Genomic DNA, 25,247 nt, shown 5'->3' with positions numbered 1-25,247 from the left:
AGATTTCTTAAAAACTAGAGAGAATAAGAAAATTAAAGAATATATGATATTTGAAGATTGTTGATGATTTTTGATGATGAAAAACGGAGGTTTTAGGAGGCTATTTTTAGAGAAAATCAGCCAAACGGATAGAAAAACAAATGAGAGTTACGACGAGAATAAAACAGATTAGCGCCAGACGCTGAACATTAAAGCCGGGCGCTAAGGCTAGCGCCAGGCGCCAAGCATTAGCGTCAGGCGCTAATCCCTATCGTCAGGCGCTAACAATTATTTTCACGCGTTTTCTTAATTCTGATAAAATTTAGCCGTACAAAAGGGCAAAATCGTATTTTTCTTAAAACACTCTTTTATTATGATTAAAACTCCAAAAAGTCAACCAAAGTCAACGAAAGTCAATTTATCAATGCTAATTGAATTAGGAATGAAAAGAACCTTCTAGAAGAATCTAGAAGACTAAAATCAATTCTAATTGCATTAGGAATGATAAATCCATATTAGGCCCTTCTCTAGATCATTGGGCCGCATATAAGGATCAAACCGGGCCCAGTTTAGTAATTTGGTCATAACTTCCTCATTATTCATCAGAATTGGGCTTATAATATATCATTGGAAAGCTCTTTTCAACCCCATCCAACTACACCATTATTGAAACCTTTCTATGGACCAAACCAAACTAGATTGGCATTTTTCTTAAAATAGGTTTTCGAAAACAGAGAGAAAGAAAAGAAATAAAACTAACCGCAACACTAGACTTTCCACACTTTCACTTCATTCGATTATGATTCGACGTGAAAGGTACTCATCACTGGGTTTGGTTTTTGGGAGACATAAATGGGTGTCTACAAAAGCCCCTACTTTGACTGAGTTTGGAGAAACGCAAGTTTCGAAAACAAAAGTCAAAGTATCGATAGGGATGGAGAAAGATTCAGAACGTTCTGCGATTTTAAATCACTCTTGTAACGCCGATACCTGCAAACTAGCATTATTTAAACAGATAAAGAGTTAAGAAACGCGTATCTTGCACCGTCGAGCACACGTCCCTGAAAGTAACCGATTTGTTGCTGCATTTGTTGTCTTTGATAACCTTCCGCAAGCCAGGGAACGCCATCCCGCTGTTTAATTCGTCTACCTTCTGCAAGCTAGAGAATGTTGCCTAAAGAAATCTACGCTTGTTACTGCCTTCAATTCCGCCATGATAGACTTCTGCAAGCTAGAGAACCCCATCGAAGATCGCTTCGCTTGAAACCACCTTCTAGCGCTTTGTGACCATCTTCCACAAGCCAGGGAACACGGTCGAAGATAACTTCGCTTGAAATCACCTCTAGTTGTTTGTGACAACTCTCTACAAACTAGGGAACGATGTCGAAGATATCCTCACCTGAAGATATCCTCATTTGTTGCGATAATATGACGAGGGAAATTACTGAAGACCCACGCTTGTCGATCTTTAAAGCTCGCTTAACTTTGCTTCCGCTATGCAAGTACGTCGGCGCTTTTGCTGCTTGTGAACCAGTATGTCGGTGCTTCTACTGAATTGTGAACCAGTATGTCAGTGCCTCTGCTGTATGAACCATTACGTCGGTGCTTTGCGATGAGAACCATTATGTCGGTGCTTTGCGATGAGCCAATGCTTAGGTGCTTTAAGCTAAGTGAGACGATCATTCATCAGGTTAATCACTTTACACGATTGTAATCAAGCCGATTACTAAATCATGTCAAATTTCTTAGAGGGGCTAACTGGCGTACCAAGGAACCCAAAATTGTTGTAGGAGGTTGAAATAACCACGCTGAGTGGCTGAGCATTCTGACGCCGCTGAAATTCTGCTGGCGCCACATATTTGGCTCTAGTGCTAGGCGCTGGAACTAGTGCTAGGCACTAAACCTTATTGTCTGGCGCCAAGGCCTGTCGCTTGGCGCTAGAGTCGGGATTTCCATATATACCCCTTTCTTCGTCATTTTCAAGGCTGCTGATCATTTTATTCGAGAAACGCCGGTGAAACACAATTCACTCGTTTTTGCTCGTTTCTCAACTGAATTTGCTCAAATTTGTTGCAAATCAAAGCTTCTTTCATCCATTTTCTCGATCTATGTAAGTTTTCTCCAAACTCACTTCGGTTTTGATGAATTTTGCACATGTTTGTTCACAAATTTCTTGAAAATTCAAAACTTGAATTGCTTAATTCACTTTGTTTGTCAATTTTTATGCCATGAAATTGCTTGATTATGTTTATATATTGCCTTGGGAGTAATTTGAGATTTGTTTGACTCAATTTGGTGAAGAAACGAGCAAATCACCATTGTTGGACCTCTTAAGGTCGGGAATACAATGGGGCTTGTTCTTGGTGTTCTTGCTAGAAATTCTTGTCCAATTTGATAATCACCATAGTATTGCAATAAATTGTTTGAATGCTTGAAAAATTCCGTGTATGCTCAGTTTGAAATTGTGCTCTGTTTTAGTAATCATACTCTGTTTTTTTGCGAACATAGTATCATGCGTCTAGGAAAACCTTAGATACTATAGAACCTTAATTTATAATGATTTTGCACAATGTAGCATGGCTAGAAAACGAGGTTTGGGTTCACGGTCTTGAGACGCACGATGGGAGCATGAGCCCGTAGAGGAGGACGCCGACCCGTCCACTTCTCTTGGTCCCCTCCCTGAGTGGGATGAGCGGACTCTGTATTTCTCCCCCGCCCACCATATTTCAGAGAGGGTGCGACGTGGGATCACTGTTGGTAGGACGCGCTACCACGGTTCAGGTTGCGATACCTTGGGCGACCTTTACAAGATGTTGTAGACACCCAAATGTGTCTCCCCAAAAACAAACCCATTGATGAATACCTTTCATTTCATTTGATTATCGAACAAAGAAAAAGTGTGAAAAGTCTAGTGATGAGGATGTTTTTATTAAAATATCTCTTCTTTCTATTTTTGAAAATATTTCATTTCTTACCTTACTTATGAAAAACGTGTATTCCAGTTTAGTTTGGTCCATGATAAGGGTCCAATAATGGTGTAGTTGAACAGGGATTGAAAAGAACTTTCCAACGATATATTATAAGCCCAATTCCGATGAATAATGAGGAAGTTATGGCCAAAATACTAAACTAGGCCCGGTTTGGTTTTTATATGCGGCCCAATGATCTAGAGAAGGGCCTATTATTAATTATCATTACTAAAGCTATTAGGATTGATTATAGTCTTCTAGAATACTCTAGAAGGTTCTTTTAAATCCTAATGGAGTTAGGATTGATTATTATGTTTCAAAGAGTTTGAAATTGAATAAAACTACTCATTTTTAGAATCCTTGTTTTGTACGAAGTGGAATATATTCAGATTTTATTTTTGTGTCTTATAATCTTTATCTAAATTTTATATGGTTGGATATATCTTGAAATTATCTTTCCAATAATATATTATAATATTAATTCCAAGCTATAACGAAAAAGATATGAATGAGATAGAAAACTCTATCCAAAACTGACACCCTTCCACTATTTCGGACATATCTATTTATCTACAATCGAATTTAATCTGATTTTAATTGGGTTGGAAAGTAGACTTCAAGATATTTCCAACGACATATTATATGCCTTATTTGGACTTCCGGATCAAAAGATATGATAAAATAAAACGCGTGAAACTGATTATTAGCGTCTAACGACAAGAATTAGCGCCTGGCGCTAACGTCCAGCGTCTGGTGCTAATCGTGTTTTATTCTCGTTAAAACTTTGGTTTGTTTTTTTTTATCACATCCGACTGATTTTCTCTATAAATAGCCTTCTAAAATTCTGTTTTTAATCATCGATTTTCATCAATAATCAATTTCCATCAATTCTTATTCTCTCTATCACCAACTATCATCAAGAAATTCTTGATTTTCTCTCTCTTTATAAGCCTAGCCTTTTAAAAACACAATTCCTCATACATTAGCACTAGACACACCTAGCCAAGTTCGAAGTTGCCTTCGCCCTAGACGTGAAAGGTTTTAATTTATGAAGGTTTGGTCCCAAATCTCTCTTTCAATTATTTAATTTAATTGATTGTTTTATATTTTCCTTGAAATTACTAATGTGTGTATTTTGTTATTAGAAAGAGATACGAGACATCCAAGTAAGTGCTTTAAGTGATTTATTGTTATTATGATGTAGAAATAATGTCTAGGTTGTTATTATGATTCCTAGTGTCATGTTAGGGCGTTTTGATCTTCCTAGTATCATGTTTAGGGTAAAACCTATAATTTATAATATCAAATATGACAATTGTGTTTCCTGCGGTGCTTCCTATTCTTTTCCTAATATTCATTTTAGTATCATGTTAGGGTTAAAGCTTTGATTTTTATTGTTTAGTAACATGCTAGGGTTTGTTATTAATCTCGTTAGTATCATGCCTAGGGTCTTGCTATTATTATGCTTTAACATGATTATGATTATGATGATAATTGTTATTGTTAATATCATGTTGCTTGATATTTTATTATTTATTTCTTGATCACACCTTTTATGCATGTTTAAAGGGAATTGGTACTTGTAATCACGCTTAATAAGATAATAAATAATCTTGTTTAGGGTTAATTTGATTATAATTCAAGTGATCGCCAATAATATATTTATTCGTGCATTAATATTCAACCAACATAGATAAACAGGTTTAGGGTAATCCTATTGATTGCATGTTAGTTAGAAAGTGCAAATGAATACGATCAGAATAAAGTAGAGGCCTATTATTAGGGCAGGTTCAATCTCTTTTTGGTTGGATTTGTACCTTCATCCCCGAATTACCAGTCATGGTTCTAGACCTATCGGAGTTGACGATCTCCTGGATCGTTAAGGGGTGTAACCTTCACCTCGTGAACGGTTTACATGTTCCTAAAAATTGTTAGCGACTCTTTTGCTCTATCTTCTTTCCCTTTGGACGCCACCGTACTTTAGTGTATGATCAAAGTGGGGTTCAAGCTAGGGATAATGCTTGAGATATTCCCTACAGTTTTTGGCGACTCCAATGGGGCGGATTTCTATTTTAATTCCTGAAATTTATTTCAGCAATGATTTAGAATGAGTGGATGAGACTCGAAAAGTTCTAAGTATTTCATGTGCGTAATATTGATTAACATTATTGTCATATGCATAAAAAAGATCTCATTGGAAAGAACATCCGTAATGAGTTAAAAACATAGGATTTTTACACGTAGGAAATTTGAGGAATATCTTTCACAACTAGAATCGAAATAATGCTGCGCAAAACTGAAAAATTTTATTGAGCACAGAAAGCTGCTGAGGCATGTAGGAACTAGCGTCAGAAAACAGAGTTTAGCGCACATTTATAATTTTGACCAGTTTTTAGCACTGTTTGCTCGATCCTACTTCCTGATGGAGTTTTTCTCACTTTTCTGAAACCCGTATGTGTTCTACATATGGATATAACCCTCAGGAAATTCATGCTCCATCTACCTGATTGAACGCTCTGTGCAACAAAGGGTACATCCGAGAATGTTGAATTCACCAAACCATGGAAACGAGTTTTTCTTAACTCGCGGTGTCCCATCCACTCGGGCCAACCCTTCACGGTTAGGCTTCCGCGCGGTGCATTTGGAAAATTAACCATGGAAACTCTTTGAATAACCCATATCCCAAACTTTAGAGAACTAGAGCCATGGTTAGGTTGCAAACTCATTGCATCATATTGTGACTACTTGACTACTTGTGCATTCTTTGCTTGTGCATACTCTATGTGTTTAGCCTAACCATTTTTGTAACTTGTGATTAAGCCTAAATAAACTAATTAATGACTAAAGGACTTTGTTTAATTAATTAATTAATTAATTAGAGCTAAAAATATACCTAAAATCGAGTCATAGTTCCTTTAAGTCGACCCAGATTTTTATTCCCGTATACTGCACAAACAACAACTTATTTTGGTCATAGCCGGAGTTCTAGAAAGAGTTACGAGTCGTACAACCTATGGATCTGTAGCCCCGAGTTTTATCTTTAATTTGGCGTTATCCCAATCGGAGTCACAGATAAAAAGTTATGACTAAAATATTACAACCTGTTCAGTTTAATGCATATACGTGAGGTCTTAACTTAGTCTTTGTTCAAGTCTAGTCACATAGTCTAGCCACATGGTCATGACACAAGTCTTAACATGTCAGCTACACTCATTAGTCTTAGCACACACTTTGAGTATATATCACCATGACCATGTCTTAGGATCATGCATGATTCGGTTTTTTCCGTCATTTGAGTTGGGGGTACATTCTATTCCTAATTTTTTTTCATATCTCTCCATCTACATAATCTTTCCATTCTCTACATGCTTTCTCCATATCACAACCTAAATTCTTCTTACCTTCTTCCATCCATTCATGTTGAATCGAGTTTGAGTGATGTGATTGACAAAAAAAAAAATGAGGGTGATGATGAAGCAAACAACACAAGACAAGAGACGAGCTGCAACGACAAGATTTCATGACTTTTTTTTCTATTTCTTTTTCATTTTTTCCTTTCCCCAATAAGTCTAGAATAGACACCTTTCTTTTCCCTTAGATTAATTTTGTAGATTATTTCTTTTTCCCCTTTTAATAAAATGGCATTTATTTCCTTGCATATGATCATTGCATTGCATTGCATTAAAAAAAAGAAAAAAATATATAAATAAATAAATAAAATAAAAAAAATCCATGTCAAACTAAGCACAAGGTATACCAATGATTTGAGGCACCCCTTGTAGCCACATCATATCACCTTTCACCCTTCAAATATGCAATCCTTTTTTGGTAAACCACTTTGAGCCTCGTCCAACGATAGACGACCCTTCATTTTTTTAAACCCATATCTACCTAACTTTGGGATGGGATGGTGTGCAACTTATGCAATTTAAAAATCTTGAGTGACTTCAAAAGATTAAAATAGCAATAAATAAATAAAGTGTACAAAAGGGCAAGTGTTCCAATGTCTTTGACATGAACATGTCTTTGATATGAACACGTCTCAGATTGCGTCTCTTATCGAGTGCTCGGTACCGTGCCTGAGAAACATGAATTCCAAGTGAGTGATAGACCGCATGATCGGGATTGCCCACACTTATAAAAATAAAATAAATTCTAAAGAAAAAAAAAACTGAAAAAGGAGTAGAAAGCCTCAAGTATAAAAATATAAAGATTCAAAAGCAAAGTTGCACACCTTGGGGGCTTATATAGGATCTTGAGCCTTTTATCACCTTCTTCTTCAACCTTTATCCTAACCACGTTACAACCCTTAAAATGAACTTTTTGAGGTATACACACACTTGTGCGAGGTTCGGCTAGAGCTACGTTCGGCCTGATTCCTAACGGATACGTAGGCAACCTCACATCGAGGTGTGGCCGTAATAAAAATGCATTTATATTCACATTCACACACTTACACCATGATCATATCAAGGGATCTCCAACGCTCATCCCTATCTACTTAGAGCTAGACTTGGGGGCTTGATCCTTACGTCATTAGCCTACCCAGACTAAGAGTCATCACCATTTGACTTTTTTCAATATATTTTTCCACACACTTAACCCCTGCGGCCTAACTTTAGAATCACTTTCACACACCGCACAAATACATGACCAAATATATTTCCCTTAGGAACCCTTTGTCATGAAATCTTAACACAACGTTAAAGAATGCTTTTTCATATCAACATTAATCATCATTGCATCACAAAGTATGAAGTACTTAGCCTCCGTGCCTAAGTTACCTAAATATTTTCATTATCGAGTCAACTAGGATAGTCTAAGATGTTACAATCCTTGTACTGCGAGAGACAACGTTAACAGGTTAAGCTCATTCAACATGCACCGTCAAACACTTCGATTCTTTTTTCGCGTCTTTCTTTGATGGGAGAAAGTCGGTACCCTCCACAAAAATGACGGAAATTTTTTGCTTTTTTGCATTTTTGAGTCGCACGATCACAATACAATGCACACACGGGTTATGAGTCACACGTGTCAATTCACCTTGAGTGAGTCATCATTAAGTCAAGTTTATACCTTGAGTCGTGTCAAGTCACTGAGTCAAGCAACACTAAGTCTTAGGTCAACCCTAAAGAAAGATAAGAAAATTCCTATTGTCAAAGATATAAATTCAGGTGCATCCCAGCAAGCGAGGACATTCCCGAATTTCTTCAAAAAAACCGCGAATATAACACAGGAGATTCCTCCAAGATAAGAGGAGTTACATAGATCGGTAAATTAGAGATGAAGAGCTTTAATTTACAAAATATTTGAGCGGATTTGGTTGAAATGAAACGACCAAGCTCAAAAGTTCGGAGAAAAACCAAACAGTAGCGGCAGCAAGAGCAGAATAGGGAAGACCCGACTCCAGCACCAGGCGACAAGGCTATCGTCTGACAACAACATCTGGCGTATGGCAACAAAGTTCAGCGCCTGACGCTAGATCTCAGTGTCTGGTGACAGAGCCAATTCTTGGCGCCTGCGATATTTCAGCAGTGACAGAGCTTTAAGCCTCTCAGATTGGCTATTTCGACCTCTTACAACAATTTCGGGTTCCTTGGTACGCCAGTTAGCCCCTATAAGAAAATTGCCATGATTAGTAGTCGGCTCGATTACAATCGTAGTAAGTGATTGACCTGACGAAAAATCATCTCACTTAGCTTAAGCGCCTAAAACACTGGCTCATTACAAGCACCAACATATCGGTTTAAAAGCAAGCACTTAAACGACAATATTTCCAAATATGGATTGTCGCGCATTCTTCTTAAACGACAATTTTCCAAATATAGATTGTCGCGCATTCTTCTTGAACGACAATTTTTCCAAAAATTGGATTGTCATCCCCAACTGACAATATTTCCAAATATGGATTGTCATGCATCTTCTTCAACGACAATTTTTCCAAGTCATCTCTGGCAAAGTTTCAAAGCGTGGATTGTCGTGCTCCTTCTTTCATTGGAAATTTTTTCCAAGTTCAGATTGTCATCGTTGGCAAGTTTTTTTGAGATTGGATTGTCATACACCTAGTTCCCTATGGCAAAATTTCCCAAATGATTGTTGTAGGACTCTATTCATCATAAATTTAGGCAAAGGTTCCTCAACGTGGATTGTCATTCATTACAGCAAGTGGCAAATTTTCCCGAAGTGGATTGTCGATCGACTCTTTTTTGGCAAATGTTCCAAGACACAGATTGTCAATTGTGCCAATATTTTCTTAAAAGGATTGTCGCATAGCTTTCAAGAGTTATATTCCAAGATGTGGATTGTCGATCGTAGCAAAGTTCTTATAACAGATTGTTACGAAGCATTGGCAACTTTTCTCAAAATTGGATTTTGGCAAATTTTCCGAGATACGAATTGTCGCTTCATCGTAGCAACATTTCCAAGGATGGATTGTTATGTGGCATTGACAACTTTCCAAAAATCGGATTGTCATACATCATCAAGTGTTGTGTTGGCAACTATTCCCAAAGAAAAGAGGATTGTCATCACCAAAAGCATCAAGAGAAAAATTCAAGTAGAATTAAGGATCAACAAGCAGTGGTCTTTTCGAAGACTTTCACGGCAGAATTGGAGGCAATTACAGGCATAACATTCTTCAGGCAGTATTCTCTAGCTTTTAGAAGATCGTCAAAACAAACAGCAGGATGGCGTTCCCCTAGTTTGTGGAAGGTTGTCACGACAAATGCAGCAACAAATCGGTTACCCTCAAAGACGTGTGCTCGACGGTGCAAGATACGCGTTTCTTAACTCTCTTATCTGTTTTAACTAATGCTAGTTTTGCAAGTATCGGCGTAACAAGAATGATTTAAGATCGCAGAACGTTTTGAATCATTCTTCGTCCCTATCGATACTTTGAATTTTGTTTTCGAAACTTGCGTTTCTCAAAACTCAGTCAAAGTAGGGGCTTATGTAGACACCCAAATCTGTCTCCCCAAAACCAAACCCAGTGATGAATACCTTTCAAGTCATTTGATTATCGAACAAAGCGAAAGTGTGAAAAGTCTAGTGATGAGGATGTTTTTATTAAAATATCTCCTTTCTGTTTTTGAAAATATTTCTTTTCTTACCTTATTTATGAAAAACGTGTATTCCAGTTTAGTTTGGTCCATGATAAGGGTCTAATAATGGTATAGTTGGACAGGGCTTGAAAAGACCTTTCCAACGATATATTATAAGCCTAATTCCGATGAATAATGAGGAAGTTATGGCAAAAATACTAAACTGGGCCCGGTTTGGTTTTTATATACGGCCCAATGATCTAGAGGAGGGCCTATTATTAAATGTTTTGGAAAGTATACTTCAAGAGCTTTCCAACGACATATTATATATTCCTTTTTTGGACTTCCGGATCAAAAGATATGATAAAAACAAAAAACGCGTGAAACTGATTATTAGCGCCTGACGACAAGAATTAGCGCCTGGTGCTAACCTTCAGCGCCTAGCGCTAACGTCCAGCGTCTGGTGCTAATCGTGTTTTATTCTCATTGAAACTCTGGTTCCTTTTTTAATAACATCCGACTGATTTTCTCTATAAATAGCCTCCTAAAATTCTTTTTTAATCATCAATTTTCATCAATAATCAATTTTCATCATTTCTTATTCTCTCTATCACCAACTCTCATCAAGAAATTCTTGATTCTCTCTCTTTTTATAAGCCTAGCCTTTTACAAACACAATTCCTCATACATTAGTACTAGACACACCTAGCCAAGTTCGAAGTTGCCTTCGCCCTAGACGTGAAAGGTTTTAATTTTTGAGGGTTTGGTCCCAAATCTCTCTTTCAATTATTTAATTTAATTGATTGTTTTATATTTTCCTTGAAGTTACTAACGTGTGTATTTTGTTATTAGAAAGAGATACGAGACATCCAAGTAAGTGCTTTAAGTGATTTATTGTTATTATGATGTAGAAATAATGTCTAGGTTGTTATTATGATTCCTAGTGTCATGTTAGGGCGTTTTGATCTTCCTAGTATCATGTTTAGGGTAACAACTATAATTTATAATATCAAATATGACAATTGTGTTTCCTGCGGTGCTTCCTATTCTTTTCCTAATATTCATGTTAGTATCATGCATGTTAGGGTTAAAGCTTTGATTTTTATTGTTTAGTAACATGGTAGGGTTTGTTATTAATCTCATTAGTATCATGCCTAGGGTCTTGCTATTATTATGCTTTAACATGATTATGATTATGATTCATGATTATTATTATGATGATAATTGTTATTGTTAATATCATGTTGCTTGATATTTTATTATTTATTGTTTGATCACACCTTTTATGCATGTTAAAAGGGAATTGGTACTTGTAATCACGCTTAATAAGACAATTAATAATCTTTTTTAGGGTTAAATTGATTATAATTCAAGTGATCGCCAATAATAGATTTATTTGTGCATTAATATTCAACCAACATAGATAAACAGGTTTAGGGTAATCATATTGATTGCGTGTTAGTTAGAAAGCGCACATGAATACGATCAGAATAAAGTAGAGGTCTATTATTAGGGCAGGTTCAATCTCTTTTAGGTTGGATTTGTACCTTCATCCCCGAATTATCAGTCATGGTTCCAGACCTATTGGAGTTGACGATCTCCTTGATCGTTAAGGGGTGTAACCTTCACCTCGTGAACGGTTTACAATTTCCTAAAACTTGTTGGAATCTCTTTTTCTCTATCTTCTTTCCCTTTGGACGCAATCGTACTTTAGTGTATGATCACAGTGGGGTTCAAGCTCGGGATAATGCTTGAGTTATTCCCTACAAATTTACATCGGCATTGATGGAGAGGTGAGATTTCTCTGGAAGTCTTGCGGGTTGACTGCACTATTTGAGACCTCGGAGGCCATGATTGCCTCTAGCGGGGGTCAGCATGTAGTTCGTGCCCTAGTGGAGTTCTTTTGGGACACCACCAACACTTTCCACTTCCCTTGGGGGTTAGATGATGGTCACCCCGACCGACTTTAGTCTCATTACGGGACTGGAGTTTAGTTCTGTTGCGTTGCCGTTCGACAACGAGATCAGCGTCTTCTCTCCTGAGGTTGAGGAGCTGTTGGGTCCGATTGCTGTTCGAGCTCGTGCTGAGGTAGAGTCGACTCAGTTCAGCGCCAAGTGCATTCGCCGTTCGACTCTGGCGGCGGCTTTCGAGGATGATGCGACCACCCGAGAGCAGCGAGTGCGCATCTTCGTGCTTATCTTGTTGTCATAGACGTTTTCCCCTGACAAGGGTAGTAGAGTGCTGCTTTACTACCTACTTGCGGTCCGTGATCTTCACTTGATCGGGACTTATGACTGGGCCAGCTTGGCCTATGCTGACTTTGTTCGAGCGTTACGAGACTCGTGTCGACACCGGTCCTTCACGGGGAACGTCGCTCTGTCCAGCTTCTGGAGAGTAGTAGAGGTATAATTTATCTCCCATAAAGTTTAGCTCTAAGCTTTGGTTAGCACTTGCTGATATTTTTGTCTTTTGTAGATCTGGTTCTATGAGTACTTTCCTTCAGTTGCACCTGCGAGACCGTTGCCGCGGAGGTTTCCAGTGAGCGCCTGTTGGGGAGGCCGCCGTGTTGGGATGTCTACTGCTTATGTCCGAGATCAAATCATCTCGGTATGGTTCTTTGTATAGTTGAATACTTTCGTATTACCTTTAGTAGATTCTTATCTTACAGGCGTACTTCGCAGGAGCCTGACGTGTAGTACCGGCCGTGGATCGGCTTGGTTGTCCCTGGGTTAGCTGTGCAGTATACTGCTGAGCGTCGCTACTTCTTAGGGACATATGAAGCGGTTGCATATCTTGGAGAGAGGATTGCTATTCAGCATTCCTCAGACACTTTCGTCATTCCTGCTCCTCCGCCGCATCATATGTTCAATGGCGCGAGGTTGGTGAGCATTTCAGAGAGAGCTGGTACCCCTTGGCAATCCTATACGATCCCTGGGCGGTGCTATGAGGAGGAACTGCTGCCGCTCTTAGCTCTAGTCCCTGTTCTGGCTGAGGAGGTGGCGGTATGATTTTTCATCTTTTACCTTTTGTTAAGTAGTCCCCAAATGATGTTTTACTAACTTTGATTAGCTTTCGTCAGGCTGGACCTACTGAGTTTGTGCCACCTCGTATGTCCATCCATTATCAGCGGACATACGGGCCGATCGAGGAGATGATTCCTCCGGCTCCTGAGGATGAGCGCTTCGTGGAGCGATCGATTCCTCGCCACCAGACTCGGGTAAGCTTTACTTATTTGCAATTTTGTTCATGTCTGTTATGCATTTTTACTGACTTTATTTTCTTGATAGTTCTCGCGGGAGGTGGTCACGGCGATGGCACGGTGTATAGATGCCTTCCAGAGCCAGCTCGTTCGGACGAGGAATATGGCTACGTGTCGTCGCGACGCTGCCGCTCAGGAGGTAGTTTTCCTTCTTATTTTTGCATTATTGCTTCTATTTTGATTACTTCTGACTTAGTTTCTTCTTTCAGGGTCAGCTCATTCCTTCTCGTACTCGGACGAGACCTGAGGTGTGGAGAGACCCGGCGAGGTCTAGGTCGAGACGTCGCCGTACTGGCTTTGGCGGTCGGGGTGATCGTTCTGAGGCTGCTTGGACCGAGGTGGTGGAGGGCTCGGGCTCTTCATCTGAGGGTGCACGTGCTGCTCCAGTAGGCCAGGGAGATCTACCTCGGCTCTTAGAGGTGGTGGGATGTACGAGGTCGGCTCGTCATCGCAGCAGCCTCCGCAACCTCAGCCTCAGGGTGATCTTGGGTGGACGGGTCCTGAGCTGAGTTTTCCTCCTCCCGAGGAGCCTGGAACTGGAGCTGATGGAGAGGTTACTCCTCGTATTGCGCAATTTTATGACATGATGTGCGTCTCTCTTCATCTCTGTCCTCCGGCGCCATAGTTTGTACCTGTGTTTTTTTTTTTACTTTGAATAGAACTTTGCCTTTATTAGACTTATTTATTAGACATGTCTGTATATATATACTACTATGAGTTTATTTATTTAACATTTATTTTTAATTTTTCATTTATGTGCATGTTTGTGTGTGTAAAGAATTGTGATAATTTTTGCGCAAAAATTCCGTCATTTTTATTATTGATGGAGGGTATCCGACTTTCTCCCCCAAAAAAGAAAATGAAAAATAAACATATTGGATTTACAAAAAACCTTAAAAATTAAGTCTAAATAAAATCCAAAAAATATAATTAATATAATTGATATATTAATTAAGAAAAAGGGGTATAAAAAGAATAAAAGATCGTAAAGTCATTGTTCAGAGCCAAATCAGCTAGAAATACGCGGTTTTTGAAAAGCTCGTATGATAAGACAAGTCAGCGCCATATGGCGCCACGCGTTTTGCGTTAGCGCCAGACGCTAATACTTAGCACTTGGCGCCAAACTCTAGCGTCAGGCGCCAGGGCCTGACGTCTGGCGCTGATGAGCGCTGACTCCGAATCCTTTTCAAATTGAAATTGTGCCGATTTTGTGTATAAATAGCCCCCTGATCAGCCGATTGTCTTCATAATTTCAGCAGATTAAATATAATATTTAGCTTTTGAAAAAATAATAATCATGTCTTTAATCTCTAAGAGTTTTACCAACTTCACTCATGAATGGTGTCAATCTCTAACTGCCAAGGAGAAAAAAGAATTAGACTTTTTTCATATGGGGGGTATTTATTGTGTCAAGGGGGTAGATCTTGATATAGAATTTATTCATACTGCCTTAGAATATTGGGATGTAGATACTCATTGTTTTAGACTAGGGTGTGATGAAATTAGCCCTTTGCCGAAAGAATTCGGTGCTATCTTAGGCTTCCCTGCATTAGATCTTGCAGTCATCCCTATAGTAAATGAATATTATTATAAGGATTTCAAGCGCTTCTTTAATTTAAAAGACAAAGATCTAACAAATATAGTAGATGGTAGCATAGTTAATTTGAAGGAATTTGCTCGCCATTATTTTGATAGACCTTTTTCTGAGTCTTTTCATGTTTATAGAAGAAGGGCTTTTCTCTTTTGCATGCTTAACCAATATCTTCTCATTAGTGGCAGAACTAATGAGGGTTAAGCAATTATATCAACTGTTTTGGAGCAGGTTGAATCTTGGAGAAATCCAATGCCATTAATTGTTGGAGAGACTATGCTTAGTCTTGATGAATTGAAAAGAAATCCAAAAGCACCTTTTAGGGGCTCTCCAATTTTATTAGACTCATTTATTAGACATGTATGTATATATATACTACTATGAGTTTATTTATTTAACATTTATTTTTAATTTTTCATTTATGTGCATGTTTGTGTGTGTAAAGAATTGTGATAATTTTTGCGCAAAAATTCCGTCATTTTTATTATTGATGGAGGGTATCCGACTTTCTCCCCCAAAAAAGAAAATGAAAAATAAACATATTGGATTTACAAAAAACCTTAAAAATTAAGTCTAAATAAAATCCAAAAAATATAATTAATATAATTGATATATTAATTAAGAAAAAGGGGTATAAAAAGAATAAAAGATCGTAAAGTCATTGTTCAGAGCCAAATCAGCTAGAAATACGCGGTTTTTGAAAAGCTCGTATGATAAGACAAGTCAGCGCCATATGGCGCCACGCGTTTTGCGTTAGCGCCAGACGCTAATACTTAGCACTTGGCGCCAAACTCTAGCGTCAGGCGCCAGGGCCTGACGTCTGGCGCTGATGAGCGCTGACTCCGAATCCTTTTCAAATTGAAACTGTGCCGATTTTGTGTATAAATAGCCCCCTGATCAGCCGATTGTCTTCATAATTTCAGCAGATTAAATATAATATTTAGCTTTTGAAAAAATAATAATCATGTCTTTAATCTCTAAGAGTTTTACCAACTTCACTCATGAATGGTGTCAATCTCTAACTGCCAAGGAGAAAAAAGAATTAGACTTTTTTCATATGGGGGGTATTTATTGTGTCAAGGGGGTAGATCTTGATATAGAATTTATTCATACTGCCTTAGAATATTGGGATGTAGATACTCATTGTTTTAGACTAGGGTGTGATGAAATTAGCCCTTTGCCGAAAGAATTCGGTGCTATCTTAGGCTTCCCTGCATTAGATCTTGCAGTCATCCCTATAGTAAATGAATATTATTATAAGGATTTCAAGCGCTTCTTTAATTTAAAAGACAAAGATCTAACAAATATAGTAGATGGTAGCATAGTTAATTTGAAGGAATTTGCTCGCCATTATTTTGATAGACCTTTTTCTGAGTCTTTTCATGTTTATAGAAGAAGGGCTTTTCTCTTTTGCATGCTTAACCAATATCTTCTCATTAGTGGCAGAACTAATGAGGGTTAAGCAATTATATCAACTGTTTTGGAGCAGGTTGAATCTTGGAGAAATCCAATGCCATTAATTGTTGGAGAGACTATGCTTAGTCTTGATGAATTGAAAAGAAATCCAAAAGCACCTTTTAGGGGCTCTCCAATTTTATTAGACTCATTTATTAGACATGTATGTATATATATACTACTATGAGTTTATTTATTTAACATTTATTTTTAATTTTTCATTTATGTGCATGTTTGTGTGTGTAAAGAATTGTGATAATTTTTGCGCAAAAATTCCGTCATTTTTATTATTGATGGAGGGTATCCGACTTTCTCCCCCAAAAAAGAAAATGAAAAATAAACATATTGGATTTACAAAAAACCTTAAAAATTAAGTCTAAATAAAATCCAAAAAATATAATTAATATAATTGATATATTAATTAAGAAAAAGGGGTATAAAAAGAATAAAAGATCGTAAAGTCATTGTTCAGAGCCAAATCAGCTAGAAATACGCGGTTTTTGAAAAGCTCGTATGATAAGACAAGTCAGCGCCATATGGCGCCACGCGTTTTGCGTTAGCGCCAGACGCTAATACTTAGCACTTGGCGCCAAACTCTAGCGTCAGGCGCCAGGGCCTGACGTCTGGCGCTGATGAGCGCTGACTCCGAATCCTTTTCAAATTGAAACTGTGCCGATTTTGTGTATAAATAGCCCCCTGATCAGCCGATTGTCTTCATAATTTCAGCAGATTAAATATAATATTTAGCTTTTGAAAAAATAATAATCATGTCTTTAATCTCTAAGAGTTTTACCAACTTCACTCATGAATGGTGTCAATCTCTAACTGCCAAGGAGAAAAAAGAATTAGACTTTTTTCATATGGGGGGTATTTATTGTGTCAAGGGCGTAGATCTTGATATAGAATTTATTCATACTGCCTTAGAATATTGGGATGTAGATACTCATTGTTTTAGACTAGGGTGTGATGAAATTAGCCCTTTGCCGAAAGAATTCGGTGCTATCTTAGGCTTCCCTGCATTAGATCTTGCAGTCATCCCTATAGTAAATGAATATTATTATAAGGATTTCAAGCGCTTCTTTAATTTAAAAGACAAAGATCTAACAAATATAGTAGATGGTAGCATAGTTAATTTGAAGGAATTTGCTCGCCATTATTTTGATAGACCTTTTTCTGAGTCTTTTCATGTTTATAGAAGAAGGGCTTTTCTCTTTTGCATGCTTAACCAATATCTTCTCATTAGTGGCAGAACTAATGAGGGTTAAGCAATTATATCAACTGTTTTGGAGCAGGTTGAATCTTGGAGAAATCCAATGCCATTAATTGTTGGAGAGACTATGCTTAGTCTTGATGAATTGAAAAGAAATCCAAAAGCACCTTTTAGGGGCTCTCCAATTTTATTAGACTCATTTATTAGACATGTATGTATATATATACTACTATGAGTTTATTTATTTAACATTTATTTTTAATTTTTCATTTATGTGCATGTTTGTGTGTGTAAAGAATTGTGATAATTTTTGCGCAAAAATTCCGTCATTTTTATTATTGATGGAGGGTATCCGACTTTCTCCCCCAAAAAAGAAAATGAAAAATAAACATATTGGATTTACAAAAAACCTTAAAAATTAAGTCTAAATAAAATCCAAAAAATATAATTAATATAATTGATATATTAATTAAGAAAAAGGGGTATAAAAAGAATAAAAGATCGTAAAGTCATTGTTCAGAGCCAAATCAGCTAGAAATACGCGGTTTTTGAAAAGCTCGTATGATAAGACAAGTCAGCGCCATATGGCGCCACGCGTTTTGCGTTAGCGCCAGACGCTAATACTTAGCACTTGGCGCCAAACTCTAGCGTCAGGCGCCAGGGCCTGACGTCTGGCGCTGATGAGCGCTGACTCCGAATCCTTTTCAAATTGAAACTGTGCCGATTTTGTGTATAAATAGCCCCCTGATCAGCCGATTGTCTTCATAATTTCAGCAGATTAAATATAATATTTAGCTTTTGAAAAAATAATAATCATGTCTTTAATCTCTAAGAGTTTTACCAACTTCACTCATGAATGGTGTCAATCTCTAACTGCCAAGGAGAAAAAAGAATTAGACTTTTTTCATATGGGGGGTATTTATTGTGTCAAGGGGGTAGATCTTGATATAGAATTTATTCATACTGCCTTAGAATATTGGGATGTAGATACTCATTGTTTTAGACTAGGGTGTGATGAAATTAGCCCTTTGCCGAAAGAATTCGGTGCTATCTTAGGCTTCCCTGCATTAGATCTTGCAGTCATCCCTATAGTAAATGAATATTATTATAAGGATTTCAAGCGCTTCTTTAATTTAAAAGACAAAGATCTAACAAATATAGTAGATGGTAGCATAGTTAATTTGAAGGAATTTGCTCGCCATTATTTTGATAGACCTTTTTCTGAGTCTTTTCATGTTTATAGAAGAAGGGCTTTTCTCTTTTGCATGCTTAACCAATATCTTCTCATTAGTGGCAGAACTAATGAGGGTTAAGCAATTATATCAACTGTTTTGGAGCAGGTTGAATCTTGGAGAAATCCAATGCCATTAATTGTTGGAGAGACTATGCTTAGTCTTGATGAATTGAAAAGAAATCCAAAAGCACCTTTTAGGGGCTCTCCAATTTTATTACAGGTAGAAAAATAATATTTTTAATTACAGAAATCAAAAACATATTTTTGTATAGTAATATTAATTTATTTGCATTGAATTTTTTTTTTTACAGATGTGGCTAATGGAGAGACTAGAATTAATTAGTCCTCCTGACAATTTTGAAAAATGCACTCCAAATTGCTTTGTGAGAAGGAAGAAATGCTTCTCTAAGATGGGGCCCCATGAATGGAAGAAGGTCTTTGCCTCTTGCAACTTTGCCATCAAGTGGGTCATTGGAGAATAGAGAATATGGTTGGTGTCAACAAGCAACCCTTCTGCAGTCTTCCAAGCTTATCCAAGATGACTTTATTATCCCTGCAGGGTAAAAAGACAGTACGGCCTGCTTCAAACAATTCCTTCTGGAGATCTTCGTCGTCCCTATGAATTTCCTGTCTCTCAAGAAGTAGACAAATTTGATGCTTATTGGAGCCCTAGACCTTTATGGGAAGTGATTAGCCAAAAGGTTCCTCCTTCCTTGCCCAATGATGTGAAGAAGTGGCATCTCAAGAAACCTTCAAAGGACATGAAGAAAAATCAGAGTAAAATTGATGTGAAGAGTCGTTTAGGTGACAAAGTGATTCCCGTTAGGGAACGTTTGGGTGAAAAGGTTGAATTCAAAACACCCACAATACCTAGGAAGAAGAGCTCTACAAAGGATAAAGGAAAAAGAAAAGCTGACACTTTAGAGAAGAAGGCTTGGGTAGAGAAGAAACATGGAGTCCTAGCTAAGGGAGAAACTATTTACTCCAAAATTGAATGTAGGTCCTCTAAAGGATGCCTACTAGCTAAAGTCATGGATGATGAAGAGGATACAAACAAAAATTGGAAGAGAGCAAAGAAAGAGAAAAAAGATTAAAGCATTGCTTAACTTTCAATTATTATACTTAGTTTTAAATTTAAAGTTAATTTGTTTAAGCTTTATTTAAATTCCATCAATAGTGTAATTTGTTAGTTTATTTAATCAATGAAATTTCAGCCTTTTATTAAATAATCTCCTTTAAATTTAATTTATAAAAGCAATGAAAACTGAAAATTTAATTTTCCAGAAATTTTTTCGAGTACGGAAGTCGAAAATTTTCCGAAAATCACCGAAATATTCCCAGGTACTCCCAGAAAAATGTGGCCGTTTTTTCACGACTGGCGCCAGCTGCGACGGACACTGTCGTCTGGCGCTAAGGTCAATCGGTTGGCGACGGGACTTTTTCAGTGACGCCGATGCTTCGTCGAATTTCTGTCAAATTTATTTTTAAGTCTAGGATGCGAGGCTTGCAAAAAGTAAAATGGTCGCACCCGTAAAGGGTTGCTTACGTATCCTTTCTTAAGGAATCAGGCCAAACGTAGCTCTCTTGAGTATCCTACTCAAGTAATTATGGGTAGTATTTTTTAAGTTGGTCAAGATTTGTCATGTTCGAGAACTCATTGCCATCCATATTAGTTAATTTTGCTGCACCTCCCGATAGGATTGTTTTAACAATATAGGGTCCAGACCAATTAGGCCTAAATTTACCCCTTGGATCTAAAACATTCTTCCTTAATGCTTTTAACACCAAGTCTCATACTTTGATGTTTCTTATCTTGACCTTCTTATTAAAATGCCTAGCCATACGAGTTTGGTAGCATTGAGTATGATGTAGAGCTTCTAGTCGTTTTTCATCAAGTATAATTAGCTCCTCATATCTCGCCCTAGTCCATTCAACTTTATCGAGTTTGCTTTCTAATGCAATGCGTAGAGAGGGTATTTCTAGCTCTAGAGGTTGTACGACATCCATTCCATAAACCAAGGAAAATGACGTATTTCCTGTTGATGTGCGAATTGACGTGCGATAACCCCATAATGCGAAGTGGAGTTTGTCAGGCCAATCCTTGTAATTTTCTGTCATTTTCTCGATGATAGTCTTTAGATTTTTATTAGCCGCTTCGACTGCTCTGTTTGTTTGAGGTCTATAAGGAGAAGAATGATGGTGTTGAATGCCATATTTTTGTAACAATTCTTCACACTCAGCTTGAAAGTGAGTTCTATTGTCACTTATCATTTCATGTGGGACTCCATACCGGCAAATAATATTCGTTTCGATAAAGAGTGCTACATGTTTTGTAGTGAGTTTAGCATATGAATGTGCTTCGACCCACTTTGTAAAGTAATCAATTGCTACTAGGATATATTCATGACCTCCTGTTCTTGGGGGAGTGATTTTCCCAATAATGTCAATTCCCCATGTAGAGAATGGCCATGGTGAAGTGTAGGTGTAGAGTAGGGATGGAGGAACATGTTGTAAATTGGCGTAAATTTGGCACTTAGGGCATCTTTTTACGTATTGACGACAATCCCTATTCATGGTAGTCTAATAGTATCCTTCTCGCATTATCTTTTGAACTAGCATCTTGCCATTTACATGAGTTCCACAAATGCCTTCGTAGTCTATCCTCATTTCTCTTTGAGCATCCTTTTTTCCTACACATAAGAGAGCTCGACCCTTAGGTACCCTTTTGTGTAACTCGTTGTCTATGAGTACGTATTGGGAAGTTAAAAGTCTTAATGCTCGTTTTGCTCTTTTGCCAGCATGAGGAGGGTACTCTCCTTTGGTGACATAATTAAGTATATCCGTATACCACATACCACAGTTCTTCTTCTTCTTCTTCTTCTTCTTCTTCTTCTTCTTCTTCTTCTTCTTCTTCTTCTTCTTCTTCTTCTTCTTCTTCTTCTTCCGTAGGAATCCTAACCATTGAGGCTAGTCTTGCCAAGGCATCAGCAAATTGATTTTCCTCTCTAGGTAGATACGTGTATTCTACCTTCTCTAGCTTATTAGTGAGAGTTTCCTGATAAGTTTGGTAAGGGGCTAGACTTTCGCTCCTTACTTTCCATCTCTTGGAGATATGGTTGATGATCAATGAAGAATCCCCGAATATTCGTAATTTCTTCACTCCCAATGCCAAAGTTGTTTCAAGGCCTACCACGCATGCTTCGTATTCAGCAGCGTTATTGGTAACGTCGAAATCTAGCTTTATGGTGATTGGAACATGCTCTTCTTTAGGTGATACTAGTAACACTCCAACGCCACATCCTTTTTGGTTTGACGCTCCATCAAAGTATAAGGTCCAAGTATCATCTTCTGTGACCATCAAGTCTTCGTCTAGAAATTCATTGTCGTGTATTGGCGTTGAATCTTCTATTGGAAAGTCCGCTAAAAAATCTAAAACCACATATCTTTTGATAGCTTTTTGGGGCATGAATCTTACATCAAACTGGGCTAGGTTGACTATCCATCTTGATATGCGCCCATTAAGTGTAGACTTCTCGAATAAATACTTGAGTGGATCCATTCGGGAAACTACAAAGACTGTATGCACGAGCATGTAATGTCTTAATTTGGTTGTGGCCCACACCAACGCAAGACACAATTTCTCAATTGGTGTATATCGTACTTCATACTCGAGCATATTTTTACTTAGACAGTAGATTGAATTTTCTTTACCTTCTACTTCTTGTGCAAGCATGGCTCCCATTGTTTCTTTGGTGACTGTTAGGTACAACCTAAGAGGTATTCCTGGAAGTGCTGGTACTAATATCGGAGGATTTGCGAGATAGGCTTTGATCTTTTCAGATGGCTTTTTGAAACTCGTCATCCCATATTACTGGTACATTCTTTTTAAGCTTCTTGAATATTGGTTCACATATTGTCGTCAATTTGGATATGAACCTGCTTATGTACTGCAACTGGCCAATAAATCCTCGAATTTTTTTCTCGGTTTTGGGCAGTGGCATTGAAATGATTGCCTTGATCTTGGTTGGGTCTATCACTATTCCTCTAGAGCTTATGACATAACCCAAAAGCTTGCCTGAGGTGACTCCAAAAGCACACTTGGATGGGTTCAACCTCATGTTGTATTTTCTTAGCCTTTCGAAGAACTTTCTCAAGGCTACTTGATGGCTTGGGCGATCTTTTGACTTTACAATCATATCGTCCACATATACTTCAACTTCTTTGTGCATCATGTCATGGACCAAGGCAGTCGCTGCTCGTTGGTAAGTAGCACCCGCGTTTTTCAACCCAAATGGCATTACCGTGTAGCAGTAAGTACCCCATGGTGTTATGAAGGTTGTTTTCTCCATGTCTTCTTCTTCCATGATAATTTGATTGTATCCCGCGTATCTGTCCATGAACGAGAGAAGTGCATGATTCGATGTATTATCTACCAAAATATCGATGTGTGGTAAAGGGAAGTCGTCCTTTGGACTTGCCTTATTTAGATCTCGATAGTCGACACACATTCTTACTCTTCCATCCTTTTTCGGAACTGGGACGACGTTGGCCACCCATTCGGGGTATTTGGATACCCTGATGAAACCTGCAGTTATTTGTTTTTAAACTTCTTCTTTTATTTAAGAGCTACGTCAAGTTTCATTCGACGCAACTTTTGTTTTACAGGTTTCATTCCTGGAATTAGCGGTATGGTGTGTTGAGCTATTTCTCTATTAATACCTGGCATATCTTCATATGACCAAGCAAATACATCGATGAATTCTTTAAGTAGATTGATTAAATCGGTTCTTTCATGTTCATTAAGTGTTAATCCGATTTTAACTTCTCTTTTGATGGTTGAATCATTTGAGATATCAACCGTCTCCGTTTCCTCAATTATCGGTGTTTTCTTTTCAAGTGTTTCCATTGCTTTAATAAGTTCTTTGTCATTTTCATTGTTAGTTAAGCAATGCTCGTCATCTTGGGTTAAAGAAAAGCACGAGGAGTAAGAGGAAGAAGACATATTATTAAATTCATAAATCATTACATCGAAAAAAGATATGTCCTCAGGGACATGATTGCTAACTATCCTAGGGGAAGAGATAGAAGAAGGGGGTGCTACAACTAAGGACTTAGACGCTTCTACAGGAAAAGACTCTAACTCTGACTCTGACTCAGACGACTCTTTAAACATCGGTCCTTTCCCTGTCGTTATGAAGATTCTTCTTCCACTTGGAGTAGTCACCTTGACTGTCTTGCGCCATCCCTATAGCGATCCTTCTGCTAGAGTGATGAGCTTTGAAGGGTCAAAGCTTTCGCTTTGTAGGATCGTTTGGATGAGCGAGGAGTTATCCTCTGTGTACGTCGACTCATCTTTTTCTATCCCAAATAGTAATCCCATGACATTAAAGTGAAAGCATGGGGGTGCTTTCTCCTTGAGGATAGGAGTTGGGATTTCATCTAGAATATAGCAATTTAGGAATATTTCAAACCCTGGTTGCCTTATGCCATTTACAACAAAAGGCTGGGAAATTCGTAGCATGGATAGTCCTCTCCTTATTTTATGAATTTTCCATTGAGAGTAAGAGGATACTGACCCATTAGGATTGCTTTCTTTTAGATGGGAGGTTCCGACGCGCCTTTGACCTTTCCTGGGCTCGCTTGAGATCTTCCCGAGTCGGTTCGAAAGCAAGTCCGAAAGTATCTAACTTAGGGAGGCCAGGTAATTCCAGCGATTTTGGTATTCCTTTCTTCTTTAATGTCCCTGTTTCTTCATAATAGCGTTCACTATCATATTGGAGTGGGGGTTGTGGCAGAGAGGGGTCCTTTCATCCTCTTCGATTAAGGAGACCTCTTTATTAAAGCCCCACAAGTCTTCATCGTGCTCCACATTAATTATTGGATTTTCTATAGCCTTAATCCTCATGGGTGAAGCATTGATCGTAATGGGAATTCCTCCAACTATGGATTTTACCTGTTGGTAGAGAGATGAAGGGACGGCCTTTAGGTCATGAAGCCAAGGGCGTCCAACCAATAAATTGAATGAAGCCTTAATATCTACTACTTGGAATGTAGTAGCATGTTCTATCACTCCCGCCGTTATATTCATAGTAATCTTTCCAAGAGCTTGACGACGAGTGTTTTCATAAGCTCTTATTCCTTGCGTTGACGGGGTTAAGTCTTCATCTCTTATGCCTAGCATCCTCGTAGTTTTGAGTGGACAAACATTAATTGCTGATCCATTATCTACAAGAGTCATAGGGACCTTCACCCTCTTGCAAGCTACTGTGAGGTTTAGTGCTTTATAATGTTTGTCACCTTCTAGAGGTAAATCCTTGTCAGAAAAGGTGATCAAGTTGATAGGACTATGGAGATCACTCGTAAGGAAGTTAGCCAACCCCTCAGGAGTGGTGTCAGATTCTATCCCTATCTTATCCAAGGCATTCATCACTTCCAACCTATGCTCTCGAGATGTTGCTAGAAGCTTCCATACATTCATTTCAACCTTGGTTTTCTTTAACTGTTTGACAA

Source organism: Chenopodium quinoa, unplaced genomic scaffold (genome assembly GCF_001683475.1).
Source record: "Chenopodium quinoa cultivar QQ74 unplaced genomic scaffold, ASM168347v1, whole genome shotgun sequence".
Taxonomy (NCBI): domain Eukaryota; kingdom Viridiplantae; phylum Streptophyta; class Magnoliopsida; order Caryophyllales; family Amaranthaceae; genus Chenopodium; species Chenopodium quinoa.
Note: the sequence above shows the minus strand (reverse complement) of the source record.